This window comes from Triturus cristatus, chromosome 1_1 (genome assembly GCF_964204655.1).
Source record: "Triturus cristatus chromosome 1_1, aTriCri1.1, whole genome shotgun sequence".
Lineage (NCBI taxonomy): Eukaryota > Metazoa > Chordata > Amphibia > Caudata > Salamandridae > Triturus > Triturus cristatus.
This window is the reverse complement of record NC_140579.1, coordinates 367,302,495-367,316,643: the sequence shown is the minus strand read 5'-3', so window position 1 is coordinate 367,316,643 and position 14,149 is coordinate 367,302,495. Positions and strand designations below refer to the sequence as shown.

The 14,149-nt window shown below is 43.2% G+C and overlaps 1 long non-coding RNA gene across 1 annotated transcript in view; it reads right to left on the bottom strand.

Moving 5' to 3' along the window:
* The window catches only part of LOC146870229 (uncharacterized), a 44,229-nt gene that overhangs the window by 17,757 nt on the left and 12,323 nt on the right, over positions 1-14,149 (bottom strand). Inside the window, exon 2 of the long non-coding RNA XR_014970060.1 lies at positions 12,952-12,995. This is a non-coding gene — a long non-coding RNA (uncharacterized LOC146870229). The remainder of the gene's footprint in view (positions 1-12,951; positions 12,996-14,149) is intronic.

The window sequence follows — 14,149 nt, the reverse complement described above, 5'->3', positions numbered from 1 at the left end:
TGACAAATTGTGGCCTTCAGAGTTGGGTGTGACTCCCCTCCCAGCGGCAGAGATAAAAAACTTGGGGGTGTGGCTTGATCCTTCTCTGAGTTTCATCTGTCATACCAAGAAGGTGGCGGCTTCTTGCTATGGCATCATCAGAGGACTTCGACCCATCCTCAAGTTCTTTGATGCACCCACAAGACAGCTGGTGGTCCAAGCATCAGTGCTGTCCAGGCTGGACTATGCCAGCTCCCTACTGGCGGGGATAAACCAGTCAGAATTTCTGCGGCTCCAGCGGGTTCAAAACGCTGCGGCCCGACTGGTGACAGGTTTGCCTAGGCGATGCTCGGTGTCCAATACTCTGCGCTCTCTCCACTGGCTCCCTGTTCAGCAGAGGATTAGATTTAAGGTTCTCTGCTTTGCATTTAAAATCCTAAAGGGTACTCCCCCACAAATCTTGGAGAAATTGCTGATCCCCTATGTCCCCTCTCGCACTCTTAGATCGCTAGGCCAGAACTTAGCAGTGGTCCCGCGTTTTAAGTTGAGCAGAATTGGTGGCCGCTCCTTTCGAGTCCTGGCAGCGAGCTGGTGGAATTCTCTTCCTCCACAAATCCGGGCCATCGATGAGCTCCTTCAGTTTAGACGGGCTATCAAGACCTTTTTATTTGTTTAGCTTATCTGTTGTGTAGCGTCTCCTTTTGTCCGCTTTTAGTGCTGTGTTGTGTTCACCTTCTCAAAGCGCCAGGACGCCCCTTTGCTGGGCCAGCTGTGCGCGGTACAAATAAAAATAACATAACATAACATAACATATATATATATATAAATATTACCTACTGGCGGTCGCCAGTAGGTAGTTATAGTTAGGACCCTGTTTCCATAGGAAATCCGCAACATACTATTTGGAATAACTTTTGCGCCGGTCGACGAATCCTCGCGAAATTTTCAAAACTAATGGGGCGCTACGCTCCGCTCCTACCCTGAAAGTCTCGGGGGGATTCGTCAAGCGGGGGCTGAGAAAAAAGGGGGGTCCCAAAACGCGTTTTCCCCATGCAATTTTCCAAAGGACCTTTAGACAAAGCTACAGCCCGAACGGCTGAACAGAATTACTTGTAATTTGGCAGAGAGTTAGTCCTCAGGTCAAGGAAGTGCCTTTTGTAGGTCTGGTGTAAATCTGTTCAGTAGTTCCTGAGAAAATAGCATTTAAATCAATATATATATCTGTAAGCGCGCTCCGAGCGCGCACCGTAAGCTTACCGTACGCGTACGGTGCCGTGCGCGAGCGCGATTCTGATTGGCTGTTAGATCTTAGTAAACATTCGAATCGGTCGAAACCAGGAAGTGTCGGCCGCCATTTTCTCTCTCGCACTCTGAGGGGAGGAGGAAAAACAAAGTTGGATATCATAAAAAGGGGGCAGGCTAGACAGCTCCTAACCACCTAGCCTTGGTTATGGTGTGCCAGAAGGCCATCCAAAGCCCAAAAATTATTATTATTTTTTTTTTTTTAAACACGCCGAATACGCTTACCGTACACGTACGGTGAAAAATTAAATAAAAAAAAAAACAAAATCCATAAACCCCCCCCCCCCCGTGTGCAAAAGGTGCCCGTAGGGCACCTTTAGTGCATTGCTTATTGTCAACTGAACATTTAATAGAAAACCTTTCACAACGAAGCGCATAATATGTCCTCCGTGTGCGGACAGTGCGCGAAGGGCATCGTGCGTACATGGCCCATCCAGCGTAACGTGGGCTAAGTGGGCGCGCGGTGCGCGAAGCGCACCGCGTGCTCACTGTGCGCGCACGGTGCGCGAAGCAGGCAACTATAACTCACGCGACCGCAATCCTCTGCTGATGCTAATACTGTATTTAGACACTTATTTGCCCATGTCTTCTTCCATTAAATTTTAGCTATACATATATTACAAATATTTTTTTTTCATAAAGACACATATGTCATTAGCAGAGGATTGCGGTCGCGTGAGTTATAGTTGCCTGCACTAACTATAACGTGGAATTTCATTGGTTTTTTACGAGTGAAATGTACAGCTAACTATAACTTGTGTGAAACCTATGGTTTTTTCAGTGAATTTGCAAGGTTTTTTAAATGCTAATTCCTAACTATAACGTGTGTGAAACCTAAGGTTTTTTCAGTGAATATATATATATATTCACTTAAAAAACCATAGGTTTCACACATGTTATAGTTAGCTGTACATTTCACTCGTAAAAAACCAATGAAATTCCACGTTATAGTTAGATCAGGTAACTATAACTTGCGCGCCCACAATAAACTGCTGATGACGTCACATATTACATCACTCATGACATGGTCAGTGACATCACTCATGACATCAATGATGACATATGAAATTACACATTGTGGATTGCGGTCGCACAAGTTATAGTTACCTGATCTAACTATAACGTGGAATTTCATTGGTTTTTTACGAGTGAAATGTACAGCTAACTATAACATGTGTGAAACCTATGGTTTTTTAAGTGAATTTGCAAGGTTTTGTAAATGATAATTCCGAACTATAACGTGTGTGAAACCTATGGTTTTTTCAGTGAATATATATAGATAGATATATATATATGCTCTTTATTGGTTTTTACAAAAGGTCCCCTATAATCAAAGTTTTTGGAAAATTAAATAGCATGTCAATGTTATCTGTTTCACTTCTAAGTAGTAGCCTTTGATGTATTGTTTATATAATTGTAATAGTTATGTTCTAGCTATAGTTTATATTATTTATGTATACTATACGTATGAAATATATATATATATATATATATATATATATATATATATATATATATATATATATATATATATATATATATATATATATATATATATATATATATATTATCTACTGGCGGTCGCCAGTAGATAGTTATAGTTAGGACCGTGTTTCCATAGGAAATCCGCAACATTCTATTTGGAATAACTCTGGCGCCGGTTGACGAATCCTCGCGAAATTTTCAAAATAGGTGGGGCGCTCCGCTCCTACCCTGAAAGTCTCGGGGGGATTCGTCAAGCGGGGGCTGAGAAAAAAGGGGGGTCCCAAAACGCGTTTTCCCCATGCAATTTTCCATAGGGACCTTTAGTCCAAGGTACAGCCCGAACGGCTGAACAGAATTACTTGAAATTTGGCAGAGAGGTAGTCCTCAGGTCAGGGATGTGCCTTTTGCAGGTCTGGTGTCAATCTGTTCAGTAGTTTCTGAGAAAATCAAAAGTAAAATCATATATATATGTGGGCGGAGCCTAACCACACATCTCATCCTGAGATCTGATTGGCTGTCAGCACTTCATCCAAGAAGTGTTGGCAGCCATCTTGGGACCAATATACATGATAGCACACTTAAAAAGCATTGCAGTTAATAGAAGGTTTTTAGACTTTAGTTACATTATAAATCATTTGTTGATGGTACCATACTCATTTTAGGAATTGTGGTATGTTCTAAGGTGATTTCACCATGTGAAAAAGCCTTCTGCTGGGATATTATGATTGAGAGAAAAATATTTTCTCATGCTTTTCCCACAGAGGTTTGGAAGGTGATCTATAAGCTAAACTGAGAGCTTATTTTCTGTAAATTCACATTATCTTTCTCAGTCATGTGAGAATGAAGTCTGACATTCTCAGTAAAACATGTACATCCAACAAGGGCAGAGACTGTCAGTTGATTCCTTTGTGTTCTACTGCAGCTTCCCAGAGTGTTCCAAAGAACAACTAGAGCGCTGACAGTCCTAATTATGATAACTGTATGGCACACCTGAAGCCATCTTGCTTGGATTAAAGTGGTAACTCTTAAAACATTTAATTTGAAAAGGAACAAAATGAGGGGGTTCATTTTTCCATAAAAAGTATGATTAGTGCTGCAGAAAGAAAAATTAGGGCACATTTTGAGTGACTTCTCAAATCCTCTTCTATTTCATTAAAAAATTCTGACATGCAGACTGAAACATGCACTTTCAATACCAGCAGCAGTTTTCCCTGGTGAGCAGTAGCTTTACTACAGTGATCTAATGAGCAAAAAGAGTGCTAACATTCTGAATTTATGGCAAATGTGTGACACATCTGAATGCCTTTGGAATCAAAGTAAAAAACTGAAAGTATTTCCTACTGAGGAGACTGCAGTAAATGAGGAAATTAGGAAACTTCATAACAAATAAGTCTGCCGAAATGGCCACCAGAGACAAAAGAGCCCAAATGTAGCCCAAATATCACCCAGATGTAGCCCAAGTATAGCCCAATGACAGAATGTCCCAGAGTGTTCTTAAAAACAACTAGAGCGCTTACTGTCTTCATTATGACAAAAGTATGGCACACCTGAAGCCATCTTGATTGGAATAAACTGGTAACTCTTAAAACATTTAATTTAAAAAGGAACAAAATGAGGGGGTTCATTTTTCCATAAAAAGTATGATTAATGCTGAAGAAAGAAAATGAGGGCACATTTTGAGTGACTTCTCAAATCCTCTTCTATTTCATTAAAAAATTCTGACATGCAGACTCAAACATGCACTTTCAATACCAGCAGCAGTTTTCCCTGGTGAGCAGTAGCTTTACTACAGTGATCTAATGAGCAACTAGTGTGCTAACATTCAGAATTTATGGCAAATGTGTGACATATCTGAATACCTTCATGATGGAATCAAAGTAAAAAACTGAAAGCATTTCCTACTGAGGAGACTGCAGTACATGAGGAAATTAGGAAACTTCATAACAAATAAATCTCCCAAGATGGCCACCGGAGACAAAAGAGCCCAAATGTAGCCCAAAATCACCCAGATGTAGCCCAAATATAGCCCAATGACAGAAGTGTGCAAAACACTTATTATTTTGTGTTTTTGCAGTGTTATATAGTGCAGACTTGTCAGGTATTGGAGTGCTTTACATGAGCATTGGTTACATCACACAAGAACAAATTCATTTTGGTTGTAGACATGGGGAGACTAAGTGATTTGACCAGAATCAAAGAATGTTGAGCTGAAGCAGAAACTACAACCTGGTTCCCCAGTTGCAAAGTCTGCAGTTCTGGAAGTAACACCACATCCTCTCCCCTAAGTGCAACATTCAATCAAGTGGTCAACTGGATAAAAAAACATAAAGGTAACAAATAATTTAAAAGTGCTTTCTCGCTATTTGAAAACTCAGAAAATATGTCCTTATTTTAGTCTTTTAGAGCACTAACCATAATTTTGATGCCAATAAGACCCTCTCATATATGTAATTTCTAAAGGAAATGCTCTAGGTATTACAGTTTTGATTACATCAAGATGACGTCAGGCATTCCACACTTTTGTAATAAATATAGAATGTTAGCAATCTAGTTGTTCATTAGGATACTGTTGAGAGGCAGAGGCCAGGGGCACGGACTCTGAAAATTGAAGGCAGGTAGGAGGGTGCAAAGGCAACAATTTAACCACACTGAGCAGGCAGGAAGGGCCGTGGCAGCACAACAGACTATGGAGGGCAGTGGAAAGGGGGGCAGGGGCAACAAACCAACAATACAGGACTTGCAAGAGAGGCTGTGGCAATGTAATAGACCATTGTGGGCAGAAGGAAGAGGCAATGGTAGTACAACCATACATGCCAACAGACCCGATTCAGCCAGGAAACGTCCAATGTTTTTAAGCTCAAATGGGCTTTATTTTATCTGTCTCCTGTCTACAATCTCATCTTTTTCAATGTAACTCAAAGGGGAAAATCAATACCCCAGTTTTTTTTCAAAATCTCCCTCTTACCAAGTTCAAAATGTTCGCAAGTATGGTACATTGGATCATGGAAGGAAATGGGGTAGGGACATGGACTTGGATAACAGAGGACAGGGGGGATATGGAGAGGTTCACCAAACTGACCCTGCAGGGCAGGCATCAGGGTTTGCAGCAGCACAATACACCACACAGGGCATGCGGGATGGGAGTGCAGCACAACAATCCATAGAAAGCAAGAGGGAGGGGACAGGACCATGCACATGGACAACAGAGAACAGAGGGGCAAGAGGCAGGACCATAATGGACAGACAGGAGAGAAAGCTGCAGCATAACAGACCATAAAGGGCAGGAGGGATGGATCAGGGGCATTACAATGGAACAGACAAGCCAGGAGGGAGGGAGTAGGGGTCTTCACATGTAAACAGAGGGCTGGGGGCAAGGGGGCAGGGCAGGAGCAGCAAGATAGCCATGGAGGTCAGGCAGGATGGGCACTAGAAGCAAGACACACCATGAAGAGCAACAGTGAGACTGTGATGGCATACACACAGACCATGGAGGGAAGGTGGGAGGGGTTCAGGGGCAGCTAACTGACCACACAGGGAAGGTGGGAGGGGCCATGGCAGCACAGAAGACCATGCATGGCAAGTGGGAGGGTTAGTGGTAGCACAATGGCTATGATGGGCAAGAAGGAGGGTGCAGGGGCATGTACAAAGGACGATGGAGGATAGAAGGGAGGGTCAGGACCTGTGCACAGACAAGAAAGTTCAGGGGAAGGGGCCTCACAACAGACCGCACGGGGCAGGCAGGAGGAGCAGTTGCAGCACAACAGACCAGGGAGGGCAGAAGGGTTTGGCAGTACAATGGACCATGTAGGACAGGAGGAGGAGGATAGGGGCATGGCATGTGGACAGGCAGGGTAGAGGTGGCAGGGACAGGTTACAGTCATCTGGCAATGCTAGGCAGGTGGGAGGGGAGTGGCAGCTCAACAGAACACTCAGAGTAGATAGGAGTGGCAGGTCCATGGAACATGGTGGGCAAAAAGGATGGAGCAGGGGCATACACAAAGACATCGGAGGGCAGGGGGAAGGAGAATAGGGGCAGCAAGCTAAGCACAGAGTTTAGGCAGGAGGTCAATGATGGGGCATAGAATTGGGCAAGGAGGGCAGGAGGAGTGGACTGGTACATCATACTAAATTGAGGGCAGTGGCAGCACATCAGACCATGCATAGCAGGAGGGAGTAGGCTAGTCCATGGATTCACACAACAGAGGATAGGGAGGAGGGGGATGGGGCAGCAAGCTAACTGTTCAGAGAAGGCGGGTATTAGGAACTTTATTGTTTTTAAAACGTGTGTCTGTGCGAACTACTTAAAACATGAACAAGTATGCAGCATAATCTCACTTTTATTCAGGAAGAAGAGGACGTTTGTGACTGTGACTCCGGGCTCACTTGGCAGAAACACCCCCTGACCCTCCACCCCCTATCGCAAAATGTAATGCCCGTGAAAAGGGTAGGTGAACACAGTGTTATATAGAACATAGTCCTGAGAGCACGATTGAAAATGAAAACTAGATATAGTGTATGGTATAAACTCTGCACCAAAAAGTGTGATATAAGATGAACCGGGCGTGAAATATAATATGCAATACATTGTGCGCAATGACAGATTCATTGGAGAGCGCGAGATAGCACAGGCACTAGCGCGTGCTATGCGATATGCGCCTTGGAGTGTAATATGCACAGGGCAGTGTTGTGTAACCTAACTAGTCTCTAAAGTTGTAATATAAAATATGTGCTGGGGAGTGTAACATTGCATATGCACTGTGACAAAGATATGGATCCCAGATTGTAATATGTATGGCATAGCACTGTGCGTTATAACGTAGGCATCGAGGAAGGCACGTTAGATGGGGCAATATAACCCGTGCGAAGACAAGTGTGGCATGACATATTCACGGGGTGGTGTTACAGTGCACATGGGCTAGAGAGTGTCATAGCATATGCACTAGCTAGTGGAATACAACACAGAGGTGTGTGGCACTCAGCAGGCAATGGTGGGTGTAACACAGCATTGGGCTCTGCCAGGAGCGCGCTGTGACTCTCAAGTGATGTTCGTCCCCTTTCCAGAGAGTAAAATAAAAAGTATTACACATCCGGCAGTGGATGTGTGTTTTATTAACCATGAGGGGGGTTTCTTCCATAGTTTTGGTCGAATTTTTGTCGAATCCCCTTTGAATGGCTTGGTGTGCATGTGTATTAAATGTGCCCGTCAATAGCTACCCATGTTTGTATAAATAAACGACAAGGGTGTCTACCGGGATTAGGCACGGTAGGGCATCAGACATGTCAGAGCTTCACTAGTGGTGTAAATACATTCCACGTGGATTCATTGTATGCATAGTCGCCTTTTAATGAATATCACGCAAATCGTCATGGTGATAGGTACGTACGGTTTGTCCAGCATGTCCTAGGTGTGTCTATAAATATATATTTTTTAAAAATAATAAAAAACAGTGGCCGGCCCTGGGGATTGGAGTCAAAAAAATATAATTAGGAGACACGCCCTGGGGGATGGGGTCATCAGGGCCAATAAATTAGAATAAGAAGGGGAACCACACAGCCCCCCTTCTTAAAAAATTAAAATAAATAAAAGACTGGCATCGTGCCGGAGGCCACGCCCCCTCCTTGCAGCACTCTGCAAACGCGCCCCCTGGCGAGTTGTAAGTTGGGGAATTAATTCCTCTTCAATACTGAGGGTCCCTGAGGGCCAACTAGCCCAACAGGCATCTCCAGTATGCACCAGGGAGCTGCGCTGCAGACAGGTGTTCTGAGGCCAAGCCCCTTTTACACCTCTCTGCAACGCAGCTCTGTGGCGCTTACTGGAGGTACCTAGTGGTCTAGTTTGACCCTAGGGACCCTTAGGATTCAAGGGGACTTAATCTCTCAACTTAGAACAGCCACAGGGCGCGTTTACACAGTGGTGAAGGGAGGGGACGGGGCCTGAAGTGACGTGTGCAAACACGCACTATGGCACGTTTTAAATTGGGGATATAATTTCCCTTCAATACTGAGGGCGCCTGGGGGCTAACTAACCCACCAAGTGCTTCCAGTAAGCGCCATTGAGCTGCATTGCAGAGAGGTGGTCCAGGCTGTGCCACTTTTTACACCTCTCTGCAACGCATCTCTGTGGCACTTACTGGAGGTACCTAGTGGGCTAGTTGGACCCTCAGGATTCAAATGAACTTAATCTCCCAACTAAAAACGGACACAGGGCATGTTTACACAGTGGTGAAGGGAGGGGACGGGGCCTGAGTTAACGTGTGCAAAAACGCCCTGTGGCCTGTTTTAAGAAGTAGTTTTAATCCCCCTGCCCTATTATATACTAGGGGCTTACAGAGGAGGTCATGCTAATCACAGGGGGACCCCAACGCATAATGTTCCCTAGTGTATGTAGGTGTTTTCACTGTATTCTAAGTGTCTTTTAACATAGCACTGGCTCTAGGACTGGTTAGTCAGACTCAGTTACCACCAGTATCCGTTTGAAAAAGTTGAGGGTACAGGATGATTTTGCAACAAGGCTTCTTTCTGCTCTTCTTTTTGTTCTTTCTGCACGTTATCCTTCTTCTTGCACTTTTCTTCGTCTTTGAGGACTTCTGTTGCTTCTTTCTGCACTTCTTTTTTTTCTTTCTGTGCATTTTTTCTTCTTTCTTCACATGTCCTATCTCTGTAGGCATAGTTAGAAATTAGCATTTAAAAAACCTTTGAAATTCACAGAAAAAACCATAGGTTTCAGGCACGTTATAGTTAGGAATTAGCATTTAAAAAACCTCAGAAATTCACTGAAAAAACCATAGGTTTCAGGGGTGTTATAGTTAGCTGGACTTTTCACTTGTACGAAACCATTGAAATTCCCCCGTTATAGTTAGTTCAGCTAACTATAACTCGCGCGCCCGCAATGCACTGCTGATGACGTCACATATTACATCACTCATGACATGGTCAGTGACATCACTCATGACATCACTGATGACATCTCAAATGACATCACTGATGACATCATCCTTGTGATAGAGTGGCAGACCTCCTCTCACCCTAATATAACCTTTGATACACACATTCAAAAATAGAGACTAAACTTTTCAAAACAATGGACATACCAATACCAGTTACAACAACCTCTTCAGTAATTCTAAGATCCACATACACATCCACTCATTCACCAACAGTCCTATACAGTCACTCATACATGTATTCACTCATCATATGTACTCATACACCTATACATCCTGTTACACAATGCCACTCATCCATAGAGTTACTCACACACATAGTCACTCATGCTAATAAAGAATTAAACATACATTTATTTGCATATACAGTTATACACACACCACCACACTTACTTCTACGGAAACTTACACATACTTAGTCTTTTAAACAATCACTTATAGAAACACATACTTATTCATACAGGAACTCTTTCAATCTCTCACTCTCACATATACTCACTTATATACACCAATAGTCACATATACTAGTTTAAAACATATGTAGTTACTCATAAAGACACTATTGAGACAGTCATTCACTCACTAACACACCCATACACACACTCATCCACCCATACAGTCCTGCACACATGCTGTCTTCAACACATACAAAGAGTGAGTCACTCAATCATGCACCTATGCACTACGTAATACCCCCCACCGAACCATGCAGACACTCAGACTGATACTCAAAAAACCAACTAATAACCTATATAGACACCCATGCAGCCACTTATACACAAAGTGAGAGACTGATACAGATATTTACATATTTAAACATTACTCACTAAGCCATGTATTCACTATGATACACTTAATCAGTCAGTTACACAATCAATTTTTCAAAAACAAATCATCCATTTAGACACTTATAGACCCATTTATTCTTCCATCGACCTTGAGATATACATATATAAAACATATTTAATTTTCAGAAAAACACACATTCACTGGATGATGTCATCAGTGATGTCATTTGAGATGTCATCAGTGATGTCATGAGTGATGTCACTGACCATGTCATGAGTGATGTAATATGTGACGTCATCAGCAGTGCATTGCGGGCGCGCGAGTTATAGTTAGCTGAACTAACTATAACGGGGGAATTTCAATGGTTTTGTACAAGTGAAAAGTCCAGCTAACTACAACACCCCTGAAACCTATGGTTTTTTCAGTGAATTTCATATATGTATATATATATATATATATATATTATCTACTGGCGGTCGCCAGTAGATAGTTATAGTTAGGACCGTGTTTCCATAGGAAATCCGCAACATTCTATTTGGAATAACTTTGGGGTCGATTGACGAATCCTCGCGAAATTCTCAAAATAGGTGGGGCGCTCCATTCCGCTACTTCCCTGAAAGTCTCGGGGGGATTCGTCAAGCGGGGGCTGAGAAAAAGGGGGGGTCCCAAAACGCGTTTTCCCCATGCATTTTTCCATAGGACCTTTAGTCCGAGCTACAGCCCGAACGGCTGAACAGAATTACTTGAAATTTGGCAGAGAGGTAGCCCTCAGGTCAGGGATGTGCCTTTTGAAGGTCTCGTGTAAATCTGTTCAGTATTTCCTGAGAAAATAGCATTTAAATCAATATATATATCTATAGGCGCGCTCCGAGCGCGTACCGTAAGCTTACCGTACGTGCACGCCGCCGTGCACGAGCGCGATTCTGATTGGTTGTTAGATCTCAGTAAAAATTCGAATCGGTCGAAACCAGGAAGTGTCGGCCGCCATTTTGTCTCTCGCAGTCTGAGGGGGTGAAAAACAAAGGTGGAGAACGTGTAAAGGGGGCAGGGTGGACAGTTCCTGACCCCCTAGCCTTTGTCAGGGGGTCCTAGAAGGACCCCCAAGGGCAAAAATTAATTTTAATTTTTTTCGAAAAATCGCCGAATGCGCGTAGCGTACGCACACGGCGTAAACGGAGAAATTCCGCGAGAAAAATTCCGTGAACTTTGCGTAACTATTCCGCGATTATGCGCACCGTACGCGCACGGCAAAAAATTTTTTGCAAAAAGGAAAGCTTAAAAAAAAAAAAAAAAATTGTGAGGTAAGGTTGGCTCTTAAAAGAGCCGTTGGGTTAATACAGGGATAGAGGAAAGAAAGAATGGGAATATTATGAGCGTCTACAAACGTGCTGGTCTATCTTATTGTTAATAAGGGAAACACTGGTCTCCCCAAAAACAATAAGACCACAACACGTTGTACACCTCATTGAAACCCTCCGAAATCGAGGGTTAATGTCCAGAGGAGCAGAAGAAGGTGATTCTCCCACCTCAGAGGAAGGGCTCAGCTGAGCTGCCGATGATGTACTCGGCTGAGCTTCTGAGGTTGGGCTCCGGTGACTTACTGAAGAGTTTTCTTCAGTATGTCGAGCAAAGGTCCTGGGATGTTTATCCCTAAGGTGTCTCATCATAGAGTGATTTCCAAAGGAATACTTCTTCCTTGGATCTCCTCTAGATAAAACACGGTCACAAAGTGTGCAAGTGACCAATGGAGCATTGACCTTTTTCTGCCCCTCTGGAAAAGTAAAATACTCCCACACAAAAGAATCCTTTTGTTTCCTCCTTCTCTGTCTGATGATGGTGCTGCTAGGCTCACTCTCAGAAGAGGTCTGCTGCTCTGCCATTGTATCTCAATGTCAATTCAGCTCCTTCTCCTAGGGGATCTCAAGCAGTAATGAGGGGAATGGGTGTGGTGTGGGAAGTTTCTGGAACTGAAAGTAGTTTCAACCAATGAAAAGTGTTCTTTGTGGATCACATGACCTACCGTGCGCGCTCCGTAAGCTTACGGTGCGCGCTCGTAAACAAGTACGCATGCGCAAACGTGACGCTTACGGAGCGCTTACGGAGCGCGTACGTAAGACTCACTCGCGCATGCGCATTACACGCCCCTGTAATATCTGACGTCATCAGCAGAGGATTGCGGTCGCGTGAGTTATAGTTGCCTGCACTAACTATAACGGGGGAATTTCATTGCTTTTTTACGAGTGAAATGTCCAGCTAACTATAACATGTGTGAAACCTATGGTTTTTTCAGTGAATTTGCAAGGTTTTTTAAATGCTAATTCCTAACTATAACGTGTGTGAAACCTATGGTTTTTTCAGTGAATATATATATATATATATCTACCCTACTGATATTTTTGAAACGCTGTTTGTTACAGGCGGATAGATAAACAAAATAGTAAGCTACTTTCACCTTGATGATGTTTTGATAAGGAATTAACAACTTGCGACAGCAATCTAGGGAAGAATGAAAACAAGTATTAATGATGAATTTACATATTAGTATAAAGAAAGTTGTTGTATGGTAAGAAAGAATGAAAGTGTTTAGTAGAGTATTTGCATTATTGAGTTAGTAGTAGAGAATAGTGTAGTAGAGTATGTAGTATAGTGTATGTAGATAAGCGTGTATTAAACATTGTTTAGTAGAGAGTAGTAAAGAGTGTTTGTTTTACAGGTCTCCACCGGCTGTGCGGCAGAGCGTGTGCGGCAGAGCGTGTGCGGGAGAGAGTGTGCGGGAGAGAGTGTGCGGCAGAGAGTGTGCGGCAGAGAGTGTGCGGCAGAGAGTGTGCGGCAGAGAGTATGCAGCAGAGCGTGTGCAGCAGAGCGTGTGCAGCAGAGAGTGTGCAGCAGAGAGTGTGCATCAGAGTTTTGTAGAGTGTGTGTGATAAAGAGTGTGTGAGAAAGAGTGTGTTGCAGAGCGTGTGTAGTACAGGGTGCATAACAAAGAATGTATAGCAGAATGTCTATGAAAGAGCAGTACAGTGTGTTTAGTAGAGTAATACAGTGTAATAGTAGTGTGAAGAAAGAGAAATAGCAAGTTAGAAAAGTGCTGAGAAATGTTGGCAGTGCCTCACGTAAGTAACCCCATGGGAGTATGAATTTTGCTTTTCGCTTCCATACTCACTTTTTCTTCATCAGCTATTGCCAACGTATAACAGGAAAGTGTAAAAAAGAAAGGAGTAAGTAGTAAAGCATAGTAGTGAGGGTAATAAAGTGAGTAGAGAAGTTACTTGAGTTGTAAGTTTTGACTAGGGTGCGTGTAGTGGGGGGTGTGCATTTAAGTGTGTAGTAGTGTGTGTTAAAGAGTGTATGTTGTAGAGAGTGTGTGTTGTAGAGAGCGTGTGATAGAGAGCATGTGATAGAGAGCGTGTGATAGAGAGCGTGCGTAGTCTCGCTTGCGAGATTTATTGTTTTTCAATAGTGGTGCTTGAACCCGCCCCTCCTCTCCATTAGCTGGCCTCTTAAATGCTGTTCAGCCATTGGAGAAGAGCTTTATCTGTCGAAACAAGCCACGTCATTTTCGGATTTGGGGGTGTGTTTTTTCGCTTCTTTCTCTTTTTGAAGCACGTCCCTTTTACACTGGTAGGCGTGTTAGTATGTATATTTTTTTT